This window comes from Eumetopias jubatus, unplaced genomic scaffold (genome assembly GCF_037043125.1).
Source record: "Eumetopias jubatus isolate StellerSeaLion01/CBP00866 unplaced genomic scaffold, mEumJub1_p1.0 scaffold_17, whole genome shotgun sequence".
Lineage (NCBI taxonomy): Eukaryota > Metazoa > Chordata > Mammalia > Carnivora > Otariidae > Eumetopias > Eumetopias jubatus.
Window position 1 is genome coordinate 56,557,195 of NW_028274823.1, and position 27,293 is coordinate 56,584,487.

At 48.5% G+C, this 27,293-nt stretch overlaps 1 protein-coding gene across 3 annotated transcripts in view; it reads right to left on the reverse strand.

Annotated features, from left to right (window-relative positions):
• The window catches only part of LOC114214127 (cadherin-23), a 262,865-nt gene extending 237,007 nt beyond the window's left edge, over positions 1–25,858 (reverse strand). For 2 of the 3 annotated variants that reach the window (XM_088020174.1, XM_088020173.1), the window contains exon 1: positions 25,531–25,856. The gene's annotated coding sequence lies outside the window, so the exon portion shown is untranslated. Of the gene's footprint in view, positions 1–25,530 lie in introns of all 3 variants that reach the window. The other variant, XM_088020175.1, reaches the window with a different exon arrangement.
• Between the last annotated feature and the right edge of the window lie 1,435 nt (positions 25,859–27,293).

Genomic DNA, 27,293 nt, shown 5'->3' on the forward strand with positions numbered 1-27,293 from the left:
GAGGAAACACTTCATAAATCCCAGACATCCCCAAAAGGCTTCAATCCCCCACCCCCACCCCCACCCAGCAGATCCCAACCAAAGCACTTCACACACTCTGTCCTCATTAGTTGCCAATCTTCTGGTCTGAATCTACCACCTGACTATGAGCTCCCTGAGGGCAAAGACTATGGTTCCTGCTGCCTGCTGTGTCCCCAAAGCCTCGCACAGTGCCTGGCACAGGACAGGCCTTTGGTCAGTGTCTACTGAACAAATGAGTGAGTGAGTGAGTGAGTGAGTGAGTGAGTGAGTGAGTGAGTGAAGGAATGGATATATAAATCAATGAACGATGAATTACTGTGTAAACACAATGTGATTTGATTCTAGAATTTGCAGGAGTGTGGGTTTTGTAACGCTAAAAGGATTCCATCCCCAGTCTCTACTGGGCACATTCCAAGGAGTACCTGCTGTCCTTGTTTTGAGGGGCAGACGGCTTTCCCAGTGGGCAACCTGCCTGGTGCCTGTCTAACTGGGAAGGATGTTCTTTAATTAGGTCTGTTTAGTTTTTAATTAGGCAGAGGGCAAACTTATGGAGTCCTTGGAGGTCCTCTTTCCATTGGAATGAGGATTCTTCCTCCTAGTCCTCTGCGAACAGAGGTGGAAGCGCTCAGGCCCCACATCATTGAAATGGTGTACGTGAGTGGTTGGGAGGTGGGAAGTAGTAAGTGGAGAGTTGGGGTGGGTTGCAGAGGGGTTCCCTTGCCTTTTAGAAGGAACCGCCCAGGGATTGGCTACCTACATACCATGTCACACCATGGTTTACAGTATACCAATTCTCTGGATGGGGGTGTAATTCACTTTGGAAACTTGTGGGCAAGACTCTGGCCTCTTTCTTTTCTCTTTCTCTGAGTCTTCCCTCTTAATATTGTTCTGGGAAATCTCATCAAGAGGCCTAGAAAGGGAGGTAGAGGACATGTGCTTCATTCCCTCTAGGTCCTACATTTCACTACAGACTGTCAGGGGTCAGGTGAGCAGTTCCTAGAAGACCATTTCCCCCCAGAGCAGGTCAGGGAGCATGGCAGGATGCCAATGAAAGTATCCTACCTCCCACCGGGCAAAAACAGGAGCCACTGGCTGCCTTCCCATCCCCACCTAACCAAGGCTGACGTGGCACTGTGGGGAGCTGCGCACAGTGAGCCGAAGAGCCCCTGAGTGTGGCTTTCTGGGGGCATGGTGGCCAGGACTTGCCCATGCTCCAGTGGAGAAGGGGGTCCTTTGGCTCCAGTGGGAATCACAGAGTATCAGAGCTGGATGGGGCCGCAGACGTCATGAAGTGCCCTCAGGTTGCTTACAAGGACACAGAGGCCCAGGATGGGTGGGGCTGATCAAAGTGCCACACACAGTGACAAGTCAGAACTAAAATCCTGCTCTCTTCTGTCACAAGTCAGTGCTTTTCTACCTCATCTCTTCCAAAATGTATCTCCCCCACCCATCAACTTTCCTGTACACCTTCCTCCCACAGATTGCACTGATTGTATCAAGACAATCTCAGAAAACAAAATGTAATGTTTCTGGCTACATCACAATAGAAGGACATAGACTGTGACCCTAGTTTAGGTTGTAAAAGAAAACCCAACTCCTCCCACAGCAACTCAGTCAAATCAACCACCACCACTATGGTTCAGTCAAAGCACTTACCTGGTAACTGGGTGCTGAGGCTGATGTCAAGCTTGGAGGATTGGACTTCAACTATGTGCCCCAAACTGTGCAAGTCTGTTTATTTGACTGGGGACCTCAGGTGACTGGTGTTTCCTAGGGGTGTGCCATGGACAGGATGCTGGTGAGTTAGTGGTGTTGGATGGAAGGCAGGAGAAATCTAAAGGTGCCCAAGTGATGGCCTCACCCCTCCAAAATGGCTCCTGCTGGGGAAGGGTGGGGGAGACTCACCAACCAGCACACTCACAACAGTCACAGCCAGGCCTCACAGACAGCTGCCCTGGAGGTCAGCCCTGCCTACCAGTGTGCCTGCAGCAGTCGTGGCCCAGCCATAAGAGGAGGGCACTCATAGCCCACACATGGGAAACAACTCCTGAGCACTTGGTTCTGGTGACCACAGGACACCTTCTAAGTAAGGCCACTCCTTCAAGACCAGGAGAAATAACTGATTTGCCTAATATATAGAAACAGACAAAGAAAGTGAGGTAAAACAAGGAGACAGAGGAATTTAAGTCCCAAACAAAAGAATAAGATAAAATCTCAGAAAAAGAACTAAACAAAACAAGATAAACAATCTACTGGATAAGAGTTCAAAGCAAAGGTCATAAAGATGCTCACTGAACTTAGAAGAATGGATAAACACAGTGAGAAGTTCAACAAAGAGATAGAACCTACAAGAAAGAACTAATCATGGCTGAAGAATACAATAATTAAAATGAAAAATATACTAGTGGGAATCAATGGCAGTCTAGAGAATGAAGAAGAATGAATCAGTGATCCAGAAGACAGAATAGTGGAAATCATCCAAGCTGAAGAGCAAAAGGAAAAAAAAAAAAAATTTTTTTTAAAATTCAGGTAGGTTAAGGGACCTCTGACACAACATCAAGTGTACTAACAATTGCATTATAAGATCCTAAAAGGGGAAGAGAGAAAGAAAGCAGCAGAAAACTTATTTGAAAAGATAGTAGCTAGAATGCTTCCCTAACCTGGAGAAGGGAAACATCCAGGTCCAGGAAGCACAGAGAGCCCCAAATAAGATGAGCCCAAAAAGGTCCACACCAAGACATAGTAATTAAAATGTCAAAAATTAAAGATAAAAAGAAAGAATCTTAAAAACAGCAAGAGAAAAACAAATAGTTCTGTATAGAGGAACACCCATAAGACTATCAGCTGATTTTTCAGCAGAAACTTTGCAGGCCAGAAGAGAGTGGCATGATATACACAAAATGCAGAAAGGAAAAAACTTACAACCAAGAATACCCTACCCAATTTTGAAGCTGAAGGTTACCAAATTCAAAACTGAAGGAGAGATAAAAAGTTTCTCAGACAAAAGGTAAAGGAATTCATCACCATTAAATTGGCCTTACAAAAAATGCTAAAAGACTTCTTTAAGCAGAAAAGGTCATAACCAGAAGTAAGAAAATTATGAAAGAAAAAGAATCTCACTGGTAAAAGCAGACATAAAGTAAAGGTAGTGGATCAACCACTTATTAAGCTAGTATGAAGGTTAAAAAAAAGATAGAATCAATTATACTTACAATAATTAGCTAAGGTATACACAAAATAAAAAGATGTAAAATATGACATTGAAAACATGAGACACGGGGAGTAAAAATGTAGTGTTTTTACACTGTCTTCCAAGTCAAGCAATCATCAACTTAAAATAGTGCTATGTATAGGGTGTTATACATGAACCTCATGGTAACCACATACCAAAACCTATAATAAATAAATACACACAAAAAAGAAAAAGGAATCCAAACATACACTAAAGAAAGTCATCAAATCACAAGGGAAGAGAGCAAGGAAGAAGAGAAAACAAAGAAGAACTACAAAACAATTAACAAAATGGCAATAAGTATGCAATTGTCAGTAATTACTTTAAATGTAAATGGACTAAATGCTCCAATCAAAAGACACAGGGTGACTGAATAAAAAACAAGACCCATCTATATGCTGTCTATAAGAGACTTACTTCAGACTTAAAAACACAATACAGACTGAAAATGAAGGGATGGAAAATGAAAAACATTCCATGCAAATGGAAATGGAAAGAAAGCTGAGGTAGCAATACTTATATCATACAAAATGAGCTTTAAAACAAAGATAATAACAAGAGACAAAGAAGGGCATCATGTAATGATAAAGGAATCAATCCAACAAAAGGATATAACAATTTTAAACATCTATGCAATGCACCCAACATGGGAACACCTTAACATATAAAGCAAATATTAACAGATATAGAAGAAAAAATCAAAAGCAATACATTAATAGTAGGGGACTTTAACACCCCACTTATATCAATGGATAGATCATCCAGAAAGAAAATCAATAGGCAAAGAGTGGCCTTACACATTAGGCCAGATAGGCTTAATAGATGTATGAAGAACATTCCATCCTCAAACAGCAGAATACACATTCTTTTCAAGAGCACATGAAACACTCTCTAGGATAGATCATATATTAGGCCACAAAACAAGTCTTAATAAACTTAAGAAGAGGGAAGCCTGGGTGGCTTAGTTGGTTAAGTGTTTGCCGTCAGCTCAGGTCATGATCTTGGGGTCCTGGGATTGAGCCCACGTCAGGCTCCTTGTTCAGCAGGGGAGTCTGCTTCTCCCTCTCCCTCTGCCCTTCCTCCCTGCTCGTGCTCTCTCTCTCACTTGCACTCTGTCTCTTTCTCTCAAATAAATAAATAAAATATTTTAAAAAAGTAAACTTAAGAAGACTGAAATCACATTAAGTATCTTTTCTGACCATAATGCTATGAAATCAGAAATCAATTACAAGAAAAAACACTGGAAAAAAACCACAAACGCATAAAGACTAAACAACATGCTACTAAACAATCAATGCTTTAACAAAGAAATTGAAGAGGGATTTAAAAAATACTAACACAAATGAAAATGGAAACATTACAAAATCTATGGTATGCAACAAAAGCAGCTCTAAGACAGAAGTTCATAGTGGTACAGGCCTACCTCAAGACACAAAAAAAAATCTCAAACAATCTAACCTTACACATAAAGGACTACAAAAAAGAGAACAAAGTCCAAAGTTAGTAGAAGGAAGAAAATAATAAAGATCAGAGCAAAAATAAAACAAAGACTAAAAAAAAAAAAAACCAATGAAACGAAGAGCTGGTTCTTTGAAAAGATAAACAAAATTGATAAACCGTTAGCCAGACTCATCAAGAAAAAAAAAAACTCAAATAAATAAAATCAGAAATAAAAGAGGAGAAATTAACTGACACCACAGAAATACAAAAGCAGTAAAAAAGACTACTATGAAAAATTATATGCCAAGAAACTGGACAATCTAGAAGAAATGGATACATTCCTAGAAACATACAATTATCCATGACTAAATCAAGAAAAAGAGAAAATCTGGATAGACTGATTACAACTAACAAAACTGAATCAGGTATTAAAAAATCTCCCAACAAATGTCCAGGACTAGATAGCTTTACAAGTGAATTCTATCAACCATTTAAAGAAGAACTCATACTTACCCTTCTTAAACATTTCAAAAAATTGGAAAGAACACTTCAAAATTCATTCTATAAGACCAGCATCACCCTGATAGCAAAATGAGATAACGACACTACAAAAAATAAATTACAGACCAATATCCCTGGTGAACAAAGTTGCAAAAATCCTCAACAAAATATTAGCAAAGCAAATTCAACAATATATCAAAAAAATTATTCACTGTGATCGAGTGGGATTTATCCAGGGATGCAAGGATGGTTCAATATTTGCAAATCAATCAATGTGATATACCACATTAACAAAAGGAAGGATAAAAATCATATGATCATCTTAACAGATTCACAAAGAGCATCTGAAAAAATTCAATATCCATTCATGATAAAAACTCACAAAAAAAAGTGGCTATAGAGGGAACATACTTGAACATCATAAAGATGCACATATATAACAAATCCAAGCTAAGTTCATACTGAATGGTGAAAAGCTTAAATCTTTTCCTCTAAGATCAGGAGCAACACATGTCCACTCTCATTATTTTTTCCAACATAGTACTAGAAGTCCTAGCCACAGCAATCAGACAAGAAGAAATAAAAGGCATCCAAATTTGGAAGGAAGAAGTAAAACTGTCACTATTTGCAGATGACATGATACTATATATAGAAAACCCTAAAGTATCCACCAAAAACTATTCAAATTGATAAATGAATTTAGTAAAGTTGCCGAATAAAGATCAATATACAGAAATCCATTGCATTTCTATACACTACCAGAAAGAGAGACTAAGACAACAATCCCATTTACAATTGCATCAAAAACAAGAAAATACCTAGGAATAAACTTAACCAAGGAGGTGAAAGACCTGTACACTGAAAACTATAAGGCACTGATGAAAAAATCAAAGATAACACAAATAAATGGAAAGATATACAATGCTCATATATTAGAAGAATCAATGCTATTAAAATTTCCACACTACCCAAAGCAATCTACAGATTCAGTATAATCCCTACCAAAATACCAGTAGCATTTTTCACAGAACTAGAACAAAGAATCCTAAAATTTATCTGGAACCACAACAGACCCCAAACTGCTAAAGCAATCTTGAGAAAGAAGAACAAAGCTGGAGGTATCAGATGTCAAGCTATACTACAAAACTATAGTAATCAAAACAGTACGGCACTGGCACAAAAAAGAGACACATAGATCAATAGAACAGAATAGACAGCCCAGAAATAAACCCATGCATATAAGGTCAATTGATTTATGACAAAGGAGGCAAGACTATACAGTGGAGAAAAGACAGTCTCTTTAATAGTGTTGGAACACCAGGACAGCGATATACAAAACAATGAAACTGGACCACTTTCTTACACCATATACTAAACATAAGCAGTAAAGCCTTGGACTTTAGTCTTAGCAGTATGTTTTTGGATCTGTCTCCTCAGGCCAGGGCAACAAAAGCAAAAATAAACAAATGGGAGTACATCGAAGGAAACCATTGATAAGTTGAAAAGGTAACCTACTGAATATATACATATATTTATATCAATTTGCAAATGATATATATGATAATGGGCTAATATCCAAAATACATAAAGAACTCATACAGCTCAGCATCAAAAAAATCCAGTTAAAAAATAGGCAGAGGATCTGAACAGACACTTTTCCAAAGACTTACAGATGGCCAACACACACGAAAAGATGTTCAATATCACTAATCATCAGGGAAATGCAAATCAAAACCACAATGAGAAATCATCTCATACCTGTCAGAATAGCTAGTATCAAAAAGACCCTTTACACTGTTGGTCAGAATGCAAATTGGTGCATCTACTAGGAGAACAGTATGGAGGTTCCTCAAAAAATGAAAAATAGAAATACCATATGACCCAATAATTCCACTCCCGGATATTTATCCAAAGCAAACAAAAACAGTAATTCAAAAAGATACATGTACCCCTATATTCACTGAAGCATTATTTACAATAAGCAACATATGAAAGTAACATAAGGGTCCACTGACAGAGGAATGGATAAAGAAGATGTAGTGTGTGTATCTATACATACACACACACACACACACACACACACAAAGAGACTATTATCACTCAGCCATTAAAAACAAATGAAATCTTGCCATTTACAATAACACGGAAGGAACTACAGCCTATTATGCTGAGTTAAATAAATCAGATAAAGACAAATACAATATAAGTCACTTATATGTGATACCTAAAAACCAAAACAAATGAGCAAACAAAATAGAAACAGACTCGTAAGTACAGAGAACAAACTGGTTCTTGCCAAAGGAAGGGGGTAAAATAAGTGAAGGGAATTAAGAGGTACAAACTTTCAGTTATAAAATAAATTAAGTCATGGGGATGTAAAGTACAGTATAAGGAATATAGTCAACAATATTGTAATAACTGTACAGTGACAGATGGTAACTCGACTTATCTTGGTGAACATTTCATCCCGTATATAATTGTTGAATCACTATACTGTACACCTTACATAAAATATAATATTTTATGTCAATGGAAGGAAGGGAGGGAGGGAGGGAGGGTGGGGGGAGGGAGGGAGGAAGGAAGGAAGGAAGGAAGGAAGGAAGGAAGGAAGATAGATAGATAGATAGATAGATAGATAGATAGATAGATAGATAGATAGGAACCCAGTGAGCCATGGCCAGGCCACACAACAGGATTGCATGATTCCACAGTAATGGCCTCTCAGAGGCCCAGCCTAGAGCAGAAAGTCTTGGCTCCTAAGAGGCTTCTACACCCAGTCAAGGGGCTAGGCTCCTCTCTAAAGCCTCCATTTCCCTCCACCTTGTAGCCTCACAATGACAAAGATGAAGGGCAAAGAAACAATTCCAGCATGGTCATTGTCTAGGGGACACTTTAATAAGTGAAATAAGTGAATGTGTGGGGCTGCCAGAAAGAGAATTATAGAAGCGTTCCCTAATCTCACCACATGGCCAGCCTGGAGGGAACCCTCTGGAAAGACCTCTATCAACCACTTTCAACCCAGCTGTGATCACATGGCTGGAGGGGCTGGCGCTTAATCAATGCATTTGGCACTCCTGCCACTTGGACTTCCTCGTGGTGCCAAAAGTCTTTGTTGATGGAGGTTGGTCAAGGATACAGCATCTCAGTTATACAAGATGAGTAAGTTTTGGAGAGTAAATGTACAGCATGATAACTAGAGTTAGCAATACTGTACTGTATTCTTGAAATTTGCTAAAAGGCTAGATCTTAAGTGTTCTCATCACGCACGCACACATGCACACACACACACAAAACAGCACCTATATGAGGTGATGGATTGGTTAATTAGCTTGATTGTGGTGATCATATCAACGTGTGTATATATATATATATCAGAACATCCAGTTGTATGCCTTAATACATATAATTTTTTAAAAAATTTTATTTATTTATTTGACAGAGAGAGAGTGACAGCAGGAACACAAGCAGGGGGAGTGGGAGAGGGAGAAGCAGGCTTCCCGCTGAGCAGGGAGCCCCATGCGGGGCTCGATCCCAGGACCCTGGGACCATGACCTGAGCTGAAGGCAGATGCTTAACAACTGAGCCACGCAGGCGCCCCAATACATATAATTTTTATTTGTCAATTATACCTCAATAGAGATGGGGAAAAAGGTCTTGATTGCTGGGGTGGGGCCAAGGCCAGTTATGGCCACTCTTAACACGGCAATTCATAGAGCTGTGAAGCTAGATTTCCCTAGGTGTGAATGCTGGATCAGCACTTTCACTAGCTGGGTGACCTGGGGCACGTTACTTTGCCTCTGTGTATCTCAGTTTCCTCCTCTGTACAATGCGAATAATGACAGTATGTATCTCATAAGCTTGCACACACACACAAAAGTCATAACATAAACAACAAGAAAAAAACCCTAACCTCAAATAGAGCCATAGTTTAAGTGGTCTTGGTTTTCTGATTCTGGCCATATGGTACAGGTGCCCGGATCAAGCTGAAGTTGAAAACAACTACAAATACAGATAAAGTATTTACAACTTATTAAATGGATAAAAAAGTTGATAAGGAAGTAAAGACTACTCAGGCCAAATACTAAGTAAAGGAAGATACCCGGAGAGGCTGGCTCATGCCTGCGAGTCATTTACTGAACCAGGCAAACCAGACTTTTCATTATTACTGCTCCCAGGGCTCAGAGAAGAGGAACGGCCCAGGGCCCATTGTGTCCCAATCAGAAAATCATCCCCACCAAAGCAGGGACCCTAAGAACCACACCTTTAGCATAAGGATGAACCAGAAATAAATCTGTACCTCCACATGAACCAAGAGTCTTTTAAAAAGCATGTGGTGCTGAACAGAAAAAGGAATACAGCCCTCAAGGATTCATAACCACAAGATGGGCCACGTATACATTTGCAGCCTAAGTTCACATCACCTGGGTGTTGAAAAATCCTTAAGCAAAAAAAAAAAAAAATTTAATTTAGAGTGGGCCCAGACAAGTAGTAAGGTAAGTGCTTCATAAAAACACACACACGGGGCGCCTGGGTGGCTCAGTCAGTTAAGCATCTGCCTTCGGCTCGGGTCATGATCCCGGGGTCCTGGGGTCAAGCTCCGCATCAGGCTCCCTGCTCAGTGGGAAGCCTGCTTCTCCCTCTCCCACTCCCCTTGCTTGTGTTCCCTCTCTCGCTGTGTCTCTCTCTGTCAAATAAATGAATAAAATCTTAAAAACACACACACACAAATCCTCTCATCTTCTCTGGAGTAACCCACCCAAAGGTCTCAGGTCTCAAAGACTCCCTCCCCTCCCCTGCCAACCAAACAAGGAGCTCACAGTCAAAATAAACACATGCACTAAACACCATGACTGAAAACCTGGAGGAAAAACAGACAGCACAATCAGACCCTCCGACACTCCAGATATTGGAATTGTTGGGCACAGAATAGGAAATATGTTCACTATGCTTTAAGAACCAAAAGAGAGGCTTGCCAGTATCAATAAGGAACGAGGAAATTTAAAGAAGAGATCAAATAGAGCACCTAGAAATCCAATTATGATCATTACAATTTCAAATGCACTGGTTTTAATGAAGATTAGAGATGGCTGCAAAGAATTGGTGAATTAAAGATAAAATGGAAGAACTGATCTGGAATGCAGCACAGAGAGGCAGAGATAGAAAATGTAACTGAGATGCTATGAAGCAGGGAGGCTAAAAGAAAAAGATTCCAGAAGGAAAGAACACACAAAAACAATATTTGAAGAAATAGTGTTCCAGGATCAAAGACCACATCGGTAGATTGAAGAAGCCCAAGGAAACCCAAGCAGGATAAATAAAAATTCACACCAGACAGGTCACAGCAAAACTGCAAGACAACAAAGAAAAACAGAATACCTTGAAAGCAACCAGAGAAGAAAAAACAGACTCCCCTCAAGGAAGCAACATTTTAAACCGGGGACGAATTTCTCATGACAATGGAGGCCCAAGTCAATAGACTGATGCCTTCCATGTGCCGAGGAAAAAACAACTGCCAACCTAGAATTCTCTGTGAAGCAAAAACATCTTCCAAGAACATGAAGGAAACAAAGACACATTTAGGTGTTTAATAATTTGTCTCTTCAGGAATCGATGATGTCACAGCCTAAGGTCACTAGGGGTCAGGGAGAAGTTCGGGCTGCTCTAAATGGGGCAGCTTTCCTCCGTGACAGCTGGTTCTCGCCAGATCCAATCAACAAAAACTGGAAATCTAGGTTTTGATACAAAATCTCCTAGTGTTTAAGGGTTGGCAACCAATCCGGTGTTTAAGGAAACCCTGAGTGGACCGAATAAAGCAAGTCCACAAACCAAACACAGCAAGCATATGACTGGTGCATCAGTTATAGGGGAGGCCAAGGAACAACCAAATGACAGGGTCAGGGATGTCTCGGTAGCCAGGGCAGTGCTAGGAAAAGGCGCTGCAGACAAATCCAGCAGCCCCAGGGGGGCCCCAGGACTGGAGGGCAGCCCTCATTCCTGGGGAAAAAGGTTCCCATCTTTTTCTCTGAACGCTCTTGCCACAGTCACAGAGTCCTATCCTCAGGAGAAGGTGCCAGGCTGAAGCTCCTCTATCTGGGAGGCCCTTCACTTCCTAGTAAATGTCTTCTTCACAAGTGTGAGTGCAGATGTCTCTGGGGTGGGTGGGGGAGAGTGGCGAGCCTTCCCCAGCCCACCCCAGAGCTGCCTGGGTTTGCTGCCATGGGGACATTCACTTCATTGCGTGGAATAACGCATCTGTGCTCCATCGCCCCACTCCCTTGGAGCTTGACCCAGGCTCTACTGAAGAGCGTGGGGTAGGCACCAGGGGACAGTTGCTGAGATTCTTAGAAAGGTATGGACGGTGGCTGGGTGCGTGACCCAGGGAACGCAGAGTCCTACCCATTATGCATGCAACTACTCTCCAGCCCATGCACAGGGTGAATATATTATACAAAAGGCCTCCAGGTTGGTTGCATAAGTGATCATAAAGAGCATTAATAAGCAAAAAATGGAAAGAGAGCAGTTTGTTTTTATGCATGGCATGGGGAAAGGAGAGAGGTAAAGGAGAAGAGCAGCCTGCCCGAGGATGTAAGACTTGATATCCTCAAATGCTCATTTGAAGGTGTGCTGGACACGGGGTTAGTATGGTGGGCGAGATGGCCTTCACCAGGCTTCTGATTTGGGGGTGGAGACAGCTCTCAATAAATAATGACACCCTGAATTATTTAATTAAAGCGGTGTTAGGGCCTTACTGAGAAACGTGAGTGACTAGGCCCTGCCCTACCCAATGACTTAACCATTCTTTTCCTTCTTTCTGTTTTTAATAACTATTTATTTTACTTTTACTAAATCATTTATATCATTCAAAATTCAAAAAGCTTCCACCCACACAGTTCTCACCTTGCACACTTATGTTACTTTCCAAAGGTAGGTTTATGTTATTCATAGGGGGACAAATCTGTGTGCACAATACATATACATATATTTATATATGCTTTATTTCTCTCATTTTTTTAAATACAGGTAGTGGTCTCCTGTCCTGCACTTTGCTGTATCTCTGACAGATTTTAGATCCGAAGGAAATGACATGTGAACTTGGATTTGGAGGGTAAGCTGCAGTTCTATAGGGTAAAAGGAGCAAGGGGACTGCTCTAGGCAGAGGGAACCACGTGTTCTAGACACACCCTGGGCAGGTCTAGAGGGAGGGGGGCAGCCTCTGCCAACAGGGGGGGAGGGCACTGAGCACAGGCCTTGCCCAAGGTTATGCCCCCTCCCAGGATGGCCTGCTCCCCACGAGTGACTGAGGGTGGGCGCAAAGGCCTGACCCCTGCCTCAGTCTGGACCATCCCCGCCCCAAGAGGCCCCCCGCCCCCTCCACTGAGGATCAGCTGAGTCATTGCTGGGACTACAGCATGGCCCTACTTCTCCCTCTGCCCAAGCCTGCTCTCCTCCCTCCTGCACCCCCCAATCAACCCCCTGCATGCAAATCTCCATCTCAGAGTCGGCTTCTAGGGAACCCGGCCTCAGACAACGAGCGATGGTCCGAGAGCAGGAGAGTTGGAGTTTGCCGTGCCAGGTTCAAGTGCAGCCTCCCCCTTTACTGACTGTAAGTGAGGCTCTGTCCTGAGCCACAGGGGTTATCTATAAAATGAAGACTCTGATGCTTGTCCCGCTCTGTGGAGGCTTGGTGTGAGATGATGTGTGGGGCTACCTAGGGAGCCACTTTGCCTGTGGTAGAGCCCTAGCCCTTATCCATCATTCCTCTCCTCCTATCCTCTGCTCTAGGCTGGCCCACGCTACAAGAGCACCCTGCTCCTCTCCCCTCCTCCCATCCCATCCTTTCCAGCTAGAGGCCCACCTCCTCCAGGAAGCCTTCCCTGATCATCCCGTACTCTCTGCCTCCTCGTCTGCACCCTCAGAGACACTCTGGAGTCTCCGCCAAATAATCGGTTAATTCAGTGCTTCACACCAAAATATCCCTAGATGCAGAGAAAGGAACTTGTGTCTCGGAGATTCTGGAGATGCTACAGCCTAAAGAAGCAGACCCCCAAAGACTGAATTAATTCAAAGTCTTGTGTTTAATATTTTACTTGTGCAGTTAAAGGGTGGACTCATTTATTCACTCAAGAAATCTGCGGCGAGTACCTACAAAACAATGAATGGGGTGGACGTGGCTCCCGTCTTCAAGGAGCTTAGAGTCCAATGGGCCTGCCTTAAAAATCTATGTAAATTTTGCATTCTACTTCAAAATACATTTGTGTTTATTTCAGCATAAAATGCTTCCTTCTCCATTCCAGTGTCAAATAAATAATAAAATAAATAATTAAATAGTACCAGCACCCCAGGGAGGTATGTCAGATTTATCTGTGGCTTCTCGTGTGCCAGCTACAGGTCCACGTATCCCAGCACGAGAAGCCCAGACGGTGTGTCTTCTCCATGCAGCTTTGTCACCGAGTCTGAGCATCCTGGGGGCCAAGCAGGATGCAGGCTCACCTGGAGATCAGCCTGGAGCAATGGGTTCCATAGCAGTTCCTGCCACCCACGGGACAACAGGCCAACGTGCTCAGCATCCATGCCCACTTGTCTGCACACGACCTCTGTTTGTTCAGGCAGCCAGTGGGAGGGCCCTTGACTCCAGAGAGGGAGGCCCATTGCTGGCCTCAGAACCAGGACTGAGCTAACGCAGCCAAACAGTCTCACTCCCCTTAGCTGATTCTGGCCAATGAGATTAAGGGGAGGCCTGCTTGGGTGCCCGTGGGAACATATTCTCAAAGGCATGTCAAGGAAAAAAAGCGCTTGTCTCTCCCCTTGCAATGTCCTGGGAGGTAGAAGTAGACCTGCAGCCGTGACCACCTGAGGGTAAAAAGTCACCAGGGGAAGGATGGTAAGAGACAGAAAGACCCGGGCCTCCGAGCATTCAGCCACTAACCAACCGACTCCGGCCACGCCAGCCTTCAGACTCTGTGACAAGGCAAACACCAGCCCCTGCTGGCCTACACCACCGTCAGCCAACTTTCTGTCGCGTGCAGCCAGATACGTTCCTAAACAATACACTCTTTGGAGTATACAACAACTTTGACATGAGTTTTCATTCCATCCTCACAATACTATGAGGTGTTCATTTTCCAGGTAAATGTCCATCCAGCCATGTATGTAATACCAACACTTCTTTGTAATAAAAACCCAGCAAACTAGGAATAGGACGGAACTACCTTAACTCCACAGAGTCCATATACCAGACCTACACATTACAAGGCATTCTACTTCACAGAAGCGTTAGTCGTGGGCTGTCTGAGAGCAGAAACAAGACAAGGTTGCCGGCCATTGCTGCTAGTGTTTACAGATGACACACTGGGTGGTCAAACGGCATGGTCAGGAGGTGGCGGAGCAGGGCCCAGGTCTGACCTCAGGCTCTCAGTCTGCTGTCAGACAGCCAGGCAGGTGTCTCTAGGACAGAGGACCCGCTGTGAGTGCCGCACAAGCCCCGGGGCCCAGAGAGGGCAGGGTCTTTGCCAGCAGCCCTGCCTTCCCCAAACTGGGGACTCCTCCGTGCCTGGGAAGAGGTGATTCTGAGAGCCTCTCTCCAGGCTGGAAGGTGCCCCTCACTGTTTCCTGCCCATTGCCTCCTCTCTTTCCCGCTGCCGTGGAGATGGAAGAGGAGAGAGGAAGATACTTGGCAGGTGTCTTGCAAGCACCTCGGCCTCGTCTGCTTATCTGCGTCCCTGCCACCTCGCCACGGCAAATTGCTTGTTGATAAATGAGGCTATTTAAGAGCGAGTGATGCTGGCATTACAGTTATTAATGAGGACGACGTGGAGAGACATTTAAGAGTGGCCCGACTGTTCTCACGTCCTCCTACCTGTGAGTAATGGGGCCGCTGTGCCACAGGCCCTTGGCTCCCACATCCCGTTACAGGCCCTGGGAAAATGGCAGCCACGCTCTGTGGTCGTGGGAGGTGTGCAATAGCAGAGGGTCCCAGAACTAGGACTTTGACCAGGAGCCCTTGGGCTGGAGGACAGGAGTCGGCACATCCTCTGGGCGCTCAGGCAGTGAGGATGTAAGAATGGGCATGTGAGAGTGTGGGCGTGCACGGGGGTGTGCCTGCAGGTGTGCCTGCGCGCGCGTGCATGGGGGTGTGTGTGTGTAGGAGCATGAACATGGAATCATAGGTAATGTGTGTGAGTGAGCATATACATGAACAGAGTGATTTTTGCTTCCCCTTCTCTGAGGACTGGAACTTAAACTTGCTAAGCTCAGCATCCTCATCTGCAGAATGGGTGTGAAACTCACATCCGCCATACAGACTGCTGGGAGGATTAAATCAGATTAATCTACACAAAGGGCTGAGCCCGGAGACCGGCCCTGAGGAGGCAGAAGGCCCAGGAAAGGGTGGGGAGTTTCTCCTTCCCATCACTGGAATTCTTTTTTTTCCCTTTTTTTTAAAGGATATATTTATTTATTGTTAGAGGGAGGGAGAGAGAGCATATGCAAGCAGGGGAGGGGAGAGGGAGAGAGAAGCCCAAGCAGACTCCTCGCTGAGCATGGAGCCTGACTCAGGGCTGGATCCCACAACCCTGAGATCATGACTGAGCCAAAACCAAGAGCTGGACGCTCAACGGACTGAGCCACCCACGCACCCCCACCCCCATCACTGTAATTATTAAAGCAAACTTGCTCATGGGAGCGAGTGCCAGGAAGAAAGTGCCGGAGTGGAAGGAATGAGTGCCCACCTGGGTTTGTGAGGATGCTGGGAACGGGGCACAGAGAAGAACAAGAAGAGGCGCAGGGCTTCAGCCGGGGGACCCAGCTGGGACACCCTCATACAGCCACGCTGGTGGACAAAACACTGAAACACTACATGCCAGCTGATAAGTAGCTGCTGCCCCAAGTGCCAGCAACTGCGTTGCCCCCAAAAGCCCCATTCTCCCACTAGAGGGTTTGTGGGACCCGCTCCCCAACCCCATGGCAGGACAGCTTCTGTTCAGCTCAGCATGTCCCACACTGGAAACGGTAGGAAGTATCTTGAATGTCACCCGTGGCAGGTGTGAGGGTGTGATTTCGAGCCTGAGCAGGGTGAGGTTATACCAGGTTGGATCACTGAGTTCTCGGACTACCCTTCATCAAGGGGGCCTCCTCGAAAGCAAGGCCTGGGCTCTAGCCTCGTGTGGAATCTGGGTTGCCCCTGTGCTGTGATTTATCATGAGGCCCCTGCCTTTGTCCCTTGTCAACGCCAGGAACAGCGGGCAGCATTTCAGATCCTGTGCACACCACCGCAGAAGGCACCGAGGACTGCGTCCCTCAACGTCCTCTGTACTTACACCCAGATGATCCATTCCTGCTGGACATTTCCTTCCAGGGAGAAAACTGACTCTATAGATTAATGGGCACGCTCTCTGCCACCTGGAAACACCTCAGTGTGGCTTTCTTTTGGATTTAACTGTCAGGACACTTAGGGGCAAACTCAATGCCCAAATATCATAATCTGCTCAATTCAGGCACCTAAGACTACCTAATCCCTCAGCCTCCCCCAGATACACTGTGACATGTTCCCCCCTGTGTCTCCGGTCCCACAGGGCTTTTCGTGTTAAGCCCCCAGGTCCTTTGGGAAGTGAGAAATCGGAACTAAACAACCAGCCCAGCAGCATCGGCAATATCTCTGACCCTCCACCTGCCCAGCAGTGTGGCCTGGCCACTGGGGTCCTGAGCCCTGGAGCCCCTGCCCCACCGATGTCCTCCTGCGGTGGAAGGGATAGCCTCTCCCTTGCTGGCCGGATCCGCCCTGGCCTAGAGGACAGAAGATTTCCGAGGGGCCAGAAACTTCTGGCACACCAACTTTGAAGTAGTCCTGTAGCTGAGAAAAGACAGGTTTCTCTCCTGGTGTAGAAGTAGGGGTAGGTCGGGCAGGAGAAGACTTGCAAGGGATTCTGGGATCTGAAGTCCTTGATGTCAAGGAACTGTATTTTGAAGGTTCAATACTAGAAGAAATAAAGAAACGCAATGGGAGAGGGGTGGGGAAGGGGCCCTTCCACCCAGAAGCCCAGCAGCTATTGGAATGGCCCTGGGGGTGGGGAGCACACAGCAAGGGGACTGTCAGGACTCAGGCCATGGTCCCCATTGCAAAGGACCTCAAATCAAACTCTTGCTCCTCTGGGGAGGGTGAGTGGACAGAGGACTCAAGGCAGCCCCACTCCGCCGGCCCTTGCCAAGAAGGGCAGCCCAGGCTCTGCTGGTGCCACTCAGCCACGGAGCTGACCTAATATGATGGAGGTGCATGCCAGGCCCCCGGCGTCCAGTCTGGGGAGCATCCCCCTCCTGCTGTGGGCCGGCAGAGGCCGCTCACCCCATGCAGGCAAGAGGACCCCCACGGACAGCCAGACCCATGGCTGCCCCAGAGGTCCCCACCACAGCCAGCTCCCAAGGCTGGGCTCGGGGGATGAGAGGAAGCCCTTGGGAGGGAGGGAGCCAGAGGGAGCTTGGCTCAGCATGGAATTGCAGAGGAGAAACTGATCCAGGAACTCCTTCCTTCCCTATATGCCCTCCCTAATGATTTCCCTGCTTCCAGTTTAATAAGCTTTCCTCCCTGGCCCTAATTGCCCATCATTTAGACAGAAGCTGGTATTGATTCAACTATCTGCTGACTGGTACCCAAGTGGAGGGACATGGCAGGTCATGGTGTTGGCCCAGGGTGCCCAGGGCCCCAACAACCCTGGTTTATCTAACGTGGGCTCCGAGAAGAGGCACCATTCAGGTACTCTCATAAGACTTCTCCCTTCCCTGGGTCACTGGGGGCCTTCTCCCAAACACACCCCCCTTCCTTCCCTGTTTCCTGACTCCCAAGGGGGCCCGTGGGTGGGCAGCTGGCCATCTGCCACAGGCCTGTCTCTGGTAAGCCCCCACTTCAAGCCCTCATCCCCTCACTCATCCCCAGCTGCTCTGCACCTTTCTCCCTTTTACTCTATCTGTCCATCAAAGCCCTGCTTTGAGGCATGGCCCGGACCGTGCTGGGGCCCTGCAGACAACCAGGAGAAGCCGGCATAGCCACCTGCAGAGCCAAGGCCCAGGCCTCCAGCAGAGAAGACGGAGTTGGGGCCAAGGCCACAGCTGGACAAGGACAAGGTTGGGAGATGGGGCTCCCCCGGAGTCTCGAATTTCCCCACCCTCCACCTCAGCCCCAACCCAAGTTTCCTGCACTGTCAGGCTACCCATTTCCACAAAGCCATCTTGACAAGTCCATTTGGATAACCAAAGGCTAAAACTGACCCCCTATCTTTCTCTGAAGGGAGGTTCCCTAGAGGGTACCACGAGCTCTAAAAGCCTTGACCCCACCACTTGCCTTATGTAGTGCCCCAACAGGCAGCCTGTCAGCTAGGGCTGTAGAGTCCACGACCAGATACACCCCATCCATGCTGTGGTCTCACCCTCGTTTGTGGGGTGGCTTGGGTAACACGGATGTTCTCACCAGACCAGCAGACCCAGGAGAGCAGAGTCGTGTCTTGCTCACCACTGTTGACCCAGTACAAAAGCCGGCGCACAGTAGGACATCATAAACACCTGTGGGACGCAGCACGGCAGAAATGCCACAGCACGAGAGAGGTATGACAACATGCAGACGTGGGTGGACACACTACAGATGGAACCCCGTGTCCCCCCTGGCCACCTGTGGCAGATGTGGGCTTTGCGACCCCACTAGTCTTGCGCGCTCCCTCGTTTCCCGGCCCCCTGGCACCTGGGTGGGCCAGGTGCTGAGTCTGGCCAACGGGACCCAGGAGGCAGTGCCGTGGGTCACCTCCTTGCCAAAGCATGGAAGAGGGGAGACAAGTTGTCCTCACTCTTCCTTCCTTGCCGGGGGGCCTGTGGAGTCCACGGGTTGAGACAGTGGCAGAGGCATGAGAGTGAAGCAGGCCGATCACTGGATTACCGTGTGGAGGCCACGTGCCCACGGAATCACTCCATTTGTATTTGTGTGAATGAGAAAGAAACCTATTGAGTGAAGCCCATAAGATGACACCTATAAGCACGTGACAGTGGCCATGTCTCTGTCCGGTGGCTCTCCAAGTCCCTACAGCAGGTCCTCTTATGGATACACACATGCACACTCATGCACATGTACACACACACACCCACGCTCCTCTGAACCTCCTGCATGGCTATTATAGCAGTGTGGGCTCTTGGTGCCCTCGCCTCCCTGCACCACTGTTCTGGGCCCCCAGGTCCTCTTCCCCCTCCCTGACCATCACCCACAGAGTGGTTGGTCCCCCTAACCCCGATCCTCACCTGGTTCCCCAATCTCTTAATGTCTGGCACCCGATAAGCCCTCATATGAATCGTGACCCAGTCAGGAAGGTGTGATGCTCCTCAGGAGTACCTTATCTTTGAAAGAATCAGAAATTCAAAGACTCAAAGGAATGACACCGTAATGGTAGAATTTCTGGGCTAGACAAGAGCAGGGACACTTTCCTGGCTTGAACCTATCCTGGTCGCTCTGAATCTCCTCTGTCCCTTCACAAAGGTCCCCCTGCAGAGGGGCAAGCCGACCCTTGGCCTCACCCTTTCCCCCTTACTCCTGCTCTCTTAAGGGATTTAGCTCATTCCCCACCTCTAACTCCTTAGACAAACTTTCCAAAGGCTTCCACCCTGCAGGCTCCCTAAGGAACCTGGAAGAACCACTCCTTGAGAGAGTGGAGAAAAAGGATGAAAGAAATGAGCACAGGGAAACCCCAACGACAATAGCCCTGCCTTCTTCCCTTCCTTCATGTGGGCAGGTTACAGATCTGTCCTCACCTCAGGAAACGGAGAAGCATATGGGTTGGAATTCTGCCCCCTTTACTTACCCGCTGTGTGACCTTGGGCAAGGCACTTAACCCCTCTGAGCCTCATCTATATAATGAGAATGATCATTCCTGATTCTTAGGACATCTCTGAGAATTAAGTGAAGAAACACATCTGAAAGTCCCTGCTTTGAAACAGACACTCAGTAAATGAGCATTCCTTTCCCTTCTCCAGCCCAAAGCCATTGAGTCTCCATGTGACCAGTGAACAGACATAAGAACCAAAGGGACAGATACACCAGCCCACGGCCTGCCCAGCCTCTCCATTCTTAAAGGAGAGAGGAGGGGAAAAAAGGACTCCTTTTTGGTCAAATCATTTGTTGAGGAGAGGCTCTAAGAAAATATGAAAATGTTTTACTTCTATATTTTAGGCTTTGGGGATAGGCTCTTAGATTTCTCTCTCCACAGCTACTGGGGTTACTCATGTACTGTGGAACAGGGGTTGCCCCTCAGCTATGGAGGGCAGCACCAGAGACCAGTGAAGAACATGGAGGGCGGGGGGGGGGGGGATAGCATCCCAAGCTCTGCCCCAATAGCATCCAATGGACTACCTGAGGCCACGTGTCCCAGGCACAGCACTAGGTCCCAGAGAAGTCAAGATGGGTCAGATGCAGTCAGAATAGCAGAGACCCCTGTGACAAGCTCTGCCAAGCAGGGATGTTCAGGATTCTGCAGAAGAACAGAGAGGGACAGCTCACTGGGATGGGGTAAGGCGGCCATGGCAGTCCAGGAAGATAGAGCCTTGAAGGATGAGGAGGAAGTAGCAAGAGGTGGGGGAGGAGATGGGCATTCCTGGCACCGAAATGCGGGTGCAAAGGCCCAGAGGCAGGAGGTTGCATGACGTATGAACAGAGCCGTCAATCCTCAGGGGGCAGGGGTAGGAGGAGAGGCTGAGACACTGAGGGATAGGCGACCTGAGTCACAAACTGCCCTGCATGCCAGCCAGGCTCAGAAGCTTTTATCCCGTTGGCAATGAAGACCTATAGAAGGACTTTTAAAAATTTCAGTAAAAGATATATAACTTAAAACTTATCATTTTTTGACCTTTTGACTTTGACCACCTTCACGGCCCGTACTTACTAAGGAGGAACTGCACGCTCCCGCCCACGGCCCCCGGTGACCGCTTTTGGACTCTCTGGCTTTGTGCAACTGGCTGTTCTAAGCACCCCGCGTAAGAGGAGTCACACGTTATTTGTCCTTTGGTGACTGGCTTATTTCACACACTCTATGTCCTCAAAGGCTCACCCATGTACAGCATGTGTGTCCACCTTTCATTTTTTTCATTTTTTTTTTCACGGTAAAACAAATGTAACATCAAATGCATCGTCTTAACCATTGGTAAGCAAAGTTTCCAGTGGTATGAAGCAGGTGCACTTTGCTGAGTGGCCTTCAGCACCATCCAGCTCCGCGGGTCCTCACCTTGCAAAACAGAAACTCCGTGCCCAGTCAACAACAGCTACAGAGGATTTTAAAGGAGACGAGTAACCTAGCTTCATTGGCACGGTTAAAAAGACTCTTCTGAAAGTCCTGTAGAAGACAGATGGGTGTGGGCAGACACTGCAGGCAAGGAGACTGTGGGAGGTGATTATGAAACCCAGGCCCCAGAAAGCAAATCACCCCCATCGCAGGTACCAATTCTGATAGATGGGTCATGGCTGGCTGGGGCTCTGTGTTGAGAAAAAAAGTGCGACGATTGACTAATGATGTCTGGTGTGGGCACAAGAAAGGAAACATCGTGTGAGGGCTAGGGATTTACCAGTCCTGGGCTAAACAGAGTTTTAGGGACCCAGCCTAGGAAGAAAGGGACAGGCCATGTGAGAGCTATTTCCAGAGTAGAAGCAGCAAGACCGAGGGACTTACTTAGGAAAGGGGCTCAGGGACAGGAAGGTGGACTTGTAAAGTTCGGGATGAGGCAACTAACTTACTACCACTCTCTACATTTTTGGAAGATAGGTGGGAGGAAAAATCTGGTTTAGACCTGTGTTTGTGGCACCTGAGGAGTCATCTGGTAAGGTCCAGTGGGCTGAAGGCAGAGGCCCGAGGAACACCAGCACTCAAAGGGGAGCCAGAGAGGGAGGCCAAGAAGCAATGGTCAGGGAAGCAGGAACAGGGCCTTGGGAGAGAGGATGGGGACGTGAGAGAAGTTGGCCATGTAGGACGCTGCACAGAAAATCACATTCCGGGTCAAGAGCGAAGCAGTCCGATGTCTCCAGGGCCCCTCTCTGTCAACGTGTTCTTTCTAGGCTCTTTCAGAGAATGTTCTGAGAGGAGGGGTATCCCCACTCCTGAGGAAGAGGGGACAGGCCAAGCAGGCTTGGGTAGGCGAGGGTGCTCTGAGGGTCCTGGCAATGATCAGGGTGAGATCATACAGGTGTTCACTTTATAATATAATAATAGAACCTGTATCTTCAGGTTCTGCTCATTCCTTCGTCTACGAGATTTCTGCCACAATTGAGGTCAAGAATAAAAACATGAATTTTAAAACAGGCACAAATGGGACAAGGCCTAGTAGACAAACGCTGCGCTGCCCAGTGTCCCCTTCCAGGGCTGTTTCTGTCCCCTGGGCCAGGTCAGTGGTTTTCCCGTTTGGCCATCAGGTGTTCCGGCCACAAATCTCTGCAGACAAGCCTGCGGAGCAAACGAGCTGGGGCTTCATCTTCCCCCTTCCCAGCTCCCTGGGCCATCCCAAACCGCCCCCCGACCCCTGCCGCCGCCATGTGCACTGTTGTCTGTATGCAGCGGTCACCAAACAAGTCATCAAAAGTCCACAAGCCCTGGGGGTGCAGGGCGGGGGGCGCTGCTCCATGTACACAGGCGGAGGGCGAGGACCGTGGAAATCTCCCTCTCATTTGGAAGAGCAGAGCCTAGAGCCCAGAGAGGGCAGCCCACATGCCCAGGCTCCACAGCAGACTGAAAATGGAACCAGAGCTAAACCCAAGGCCTGGCAATCCAGGCTGATCTTCCTCCCACCCACCCCCAAGCTTCTGGAACCCAGGCCTGGAACTGGGTGGGGCCTGTCCCCACTGAGAGCCCAGCCCCTGCCCCATAGGTCCCCCGCTCCTGGCCAGCAGCCGCTGCCCCTGCCTCCCGCCACTGGCCACATCCGCCCCACCCTTTCCTTCTCCTTCTTTCCCCCGCCCCCAACCCGACACCCCATCCCAGGCAAAGCCAGCAGGGGTGGGGACCCCTCGGGTGACGGATGGGCCACGTACTGTTTTCGCCTGTCACACGGGCATACAGAATGGCAGACCTTGGGAACCAGCATTAATACCGAAGATTTATAGTCAAATCTGTCACGGCTGAAGGCACTTCCCCCAAAGTTGGCTCGGACTGAAGGTCGCTTTTCCGAGGTGATAAGTGCAAAAAAGATGTCCTCCCCCGCCCTCCTGGGCCCTCCCCCTCCCAAGCTCAGGCCGCACAGAAGGAATCCGAGAAGAGGAGGCAGGAATGGAACTTCTCCAAAGGAGAGTCTGAGCCCACCACCCCACCCCCGCCCCCTCCCCCACCCTTGCCAGGATCCTACAATGTGCTCAGATGTGGCTGGGGGTGCAGAGGGGGGCCAGAGCATGCTCCGGGGAGATCACTGTGTGCTCAAGAGCCAAGCCAGGTGAGTCACCTCTGCGGTACCCTGGAGGTGACGGCTTGGTGGGGGGAGCGGGGGAGAGAGGGCTGTGCCCAGGAAGGTGACCCTGGTCCAAGGCTGCCCAGCTTATACCAGCATCTGACCTCAGGCCCCATCAGAGACCTGGAAGCTGCCCTGAGGCGCCCGGAGGCAACATAAATCACTGCTCCAGGCCTCCTAGTGAGGGCAGAGGTCAAAGTCTATCCGCTCACCAAATATTTACCAAGAACCTCAAAGGATCACAGAGCAAAAGGGCTGAGAGGGCCCTTAGAGACTGATCTGGCCAATGGCCCCATTTTACAGATGGGGAAACTAAGGCTCAAGAAAGAGATGTAAGAGTCTAAGTCTGTTCCTTCATTGGATAACCACTGGCACCACACTGGGGGGCTTGGCTCTTAACCTGCCTGCCTACTGTGAGGAGAGCCCTGGACTATGCGCAAAGTGGGGCACAGGACAGATAAAGAAGAGGCGAGACTTAAGCATTCCCACTGAAGGACAGCGGGGAAGAGTAATGATCACGGCTAATGCATTGGTTCTGCTCACCATCACGATGACTCTGGAGTCACACGTTATTTTCCCCATTTTACCAATGAGGAGACTGAGGCATAGGTCTGACAGCCAATAGTTATCAGAATCCAGGGCCAAGCTTCTGACCACCATGCTCTATTACGTCCCAGGAAAAGGCAACTGACAGACACTGTCATAGACAGGCCTTAATTAGCTGTCAGTGCTTGGCAGGTGAGGGCTAGGCTCTCCGAGAAGGGAAAAGGCTCTTTGGACTGAGGCAGTCTCCGAAGGCTTCCTGGAAGAGGCAGCAGAGACATTAGAATGGAGCCAGAGCCTTCCTAATAGGAAGCCTCCCAGATTTGGGGCTGGCAGGCACACTGTCTAACCCATTCCTGAGACGCTCACCGTTGACCCGACCTGGGAGGCCCCGGGAGGCAGGGCCACAGGCCCTTGGCACAACAAGCTGGCTGGAATGGCTTAGCAGTGCAGGCTGCACTGGCAGCTGGTGCCCAGCAGCACGGGGAGGGGGCGGGGGAGGCAGTGGGTACCAGCGTCCTGGACTCCAGAGCCTGGCACGAGAGTGGCGCCATTCCTGTGTTATAGATGAGCTAAATTAGCTGTGACGCTCATTAGCGGCAGCTCCTACTTAGTGAAAATTAATATTGGCTTTGATAAAGACGTTGGCACCAGTCTCCAAGGCGGAGGCATTATCGACCTTGTCAGCAGGGCTAACGACTGGGTAAGTGGAGGCGACAGGGGGCCTGGGAGTGGGCAAAGGGTCACTGGCAGGGGACATAAGGCCCTCTCAGGCACTGTCCCTCTGCAGCTCTCAGCCCTGGGGGCAGGGCCGTGAGCGGTCCCTCCCAGGGCTCACCTGACCCCTCAGCAGTCTCTCCACAGGGGCCCATCCCCACACCAGAGATGCCCCTGGGAGCCCAGGGCAGACCGGTCCCGGCGGCAGCTGGTACGGGGACTGAGGTGACTTCACCCATAACTACCTTTAATATTGCTTGGCTACAAGGTGCCCCGGGCAGTATATGAAATGTTCTCACATGTATTTAATGTTCCCCAAATCCCTGGAAATAAATCCTTCCATTATTTCCATTTAATAGAAGAGGAAAACTCAGGCCCGGGGCAGGTGAGTAACTTGCCCTGGGACCTATGGGTAACGGGACTTGGACCCAGGCAGTCTGACTTCAGAGCCGCGCTCCCACCCTCGACCTCAGCCCCAGAGGAGACAACCGGAAGCCAGCACACGACACTGCACCCAGCATTTAACACCATATCCGGCGCACAGGGGGTAAGCAACACACACGTATGAATGAACAAATGAATAAGCAGAGGGAGCTCTTAGTTCTGCCAGGGTGCTTATATTTACTTACCTGTTACATCTTCTTCCTCGATCTATTTAGTGCTATGGAGAATCTGAATTTCAACTTGGGATCACTGAGACGTTTCGCCTGAACCTGCCCAGGACCATCTCCAGACTCTGCATCCTAGAACGCTGCCTCTGTGCGGGGGCTGGTGTGTGTTGGGGGACACAGGGGACACCCCTGCCTCCCAGGCAGTGACTAGAAGCCTCGAGGCCTCAGCGTGCCCAGGCCCCAGCTAGGCGTTGCCAAGTGACCAGCTCTGGGACCTGGTCCCTTAGGCCCCCTGGCAGGTGACTCGGCAGATATGGCTTCCCTTCACCCACGTCCCTGCTCCCCAGCCAGGGATCCTGAGGCCCTCCCAGGGTAATGAGGGGAAGTAACAGATACATCTATTTTTAATCCAAATAAAGGAAAAATGTTTGCCACCATGGAGCTTATAAAAATAACAATGCATTATTCAGGCATTAATAACAATAAAGATGTCAAACTGTCAGATAAGAAGTTAATCTCATTGGAGCACAATTAAAGATGCTATTATCCCACCACCTGGGGCCACTTTGGCTTTTACCACTCAGCAGGCTTAACAGATAAAGGGGGCCACGCCAAGCACACGGGAGGCATTGGTCCTGCGGCTGGCTCCTGCTTGACCCGGCGCTGAGCCACCCCTTTCATGACCCCTGCACAAGGACACAGGCCCCGCTCAGCTGTGCAGGACCTGGCAGGACCTTCAGGGCCAAAGGATAGGGCCAGGACCAGCTGGGGCCTGGGCCTGCATGCCTGCCATTCACCGAGCGTTCCCAGGATGAAGGATTCCTAAGCCGGTCCTCGGTAAAGGCAGAGGGGCCCCTGCTCTCAAGTCCCTGCAGGGTGACAGGGACCAGCCAGGAGGACAGAGCACTGTTAGTGTGGAGGAGAGAGGAAATGCAGTGTCAAGAATCGGTTACACAGTGACAGAGGATGTTGCAGTAACCCAGAGATCAACAACAGCAGGAAGCCACCCCTGCCGGCCCTGCATGGGCAGAACAAGGGAGGAAGTGATGTTTCCAAAGCTGAGGGGTCGTGGTCACCTGGTGGGAGCTGGAGCCACCGTCCAAGGGAGAGTAACGGGGACAAATACCCTGCCATCTCCCTTCTTCCCGCTGTCCAGTCTCCTGCCACGGCCTCCCGTTGGCTAAATCAGATGGGAGCAGGCTGGCCTGGGAGTCTGGGTAAGGCAGCCCACAGGGTCAGCTCCCTGCAGTTCCGAGCAGAGCTGGAGAAGGCCAAGAATGGATCCAAGGCCAAAAAGTCAGGGTCCAGCCCTGAAATTTAATCCCCCAGGGTTCACTGAGCACAGATGCCGCTCCGCGCACACCTGTGCGTGGGGGGGATACAACATGCATCAGAAGTCGCATCGGCCCTCCGGTTACTGCCCAGTGAAGGAAATAAACAAAGATCATTTCCAAGTACTATGACAGGTGCCAGGCTGTATTACAGGCCATGAGAGGCCCGAGGACAGACTACAAAGGAGGAAGTCCAGGAAGGCTTCCTGGAAGAGACATAGCTACGTTGGGGGATGGGTGAAGGAAAGGAGAGAGGAGAGGAAACCGAGGAAGGTGTGCGCTGGGCAACAGGAACTCTGCGAACAAGGCACGGAGGCAGGAAACAGCGGAGTGTGGGCAGGATTCGTGACAAGCACAGCTGCCCCTGGCCTCCTCCTGGGGCTGCCAGGGCACATCTGGGTACGTACTCTGCATTTTGGTGTTCGGGACGCAGCTGGGCTCCAGAAGGTG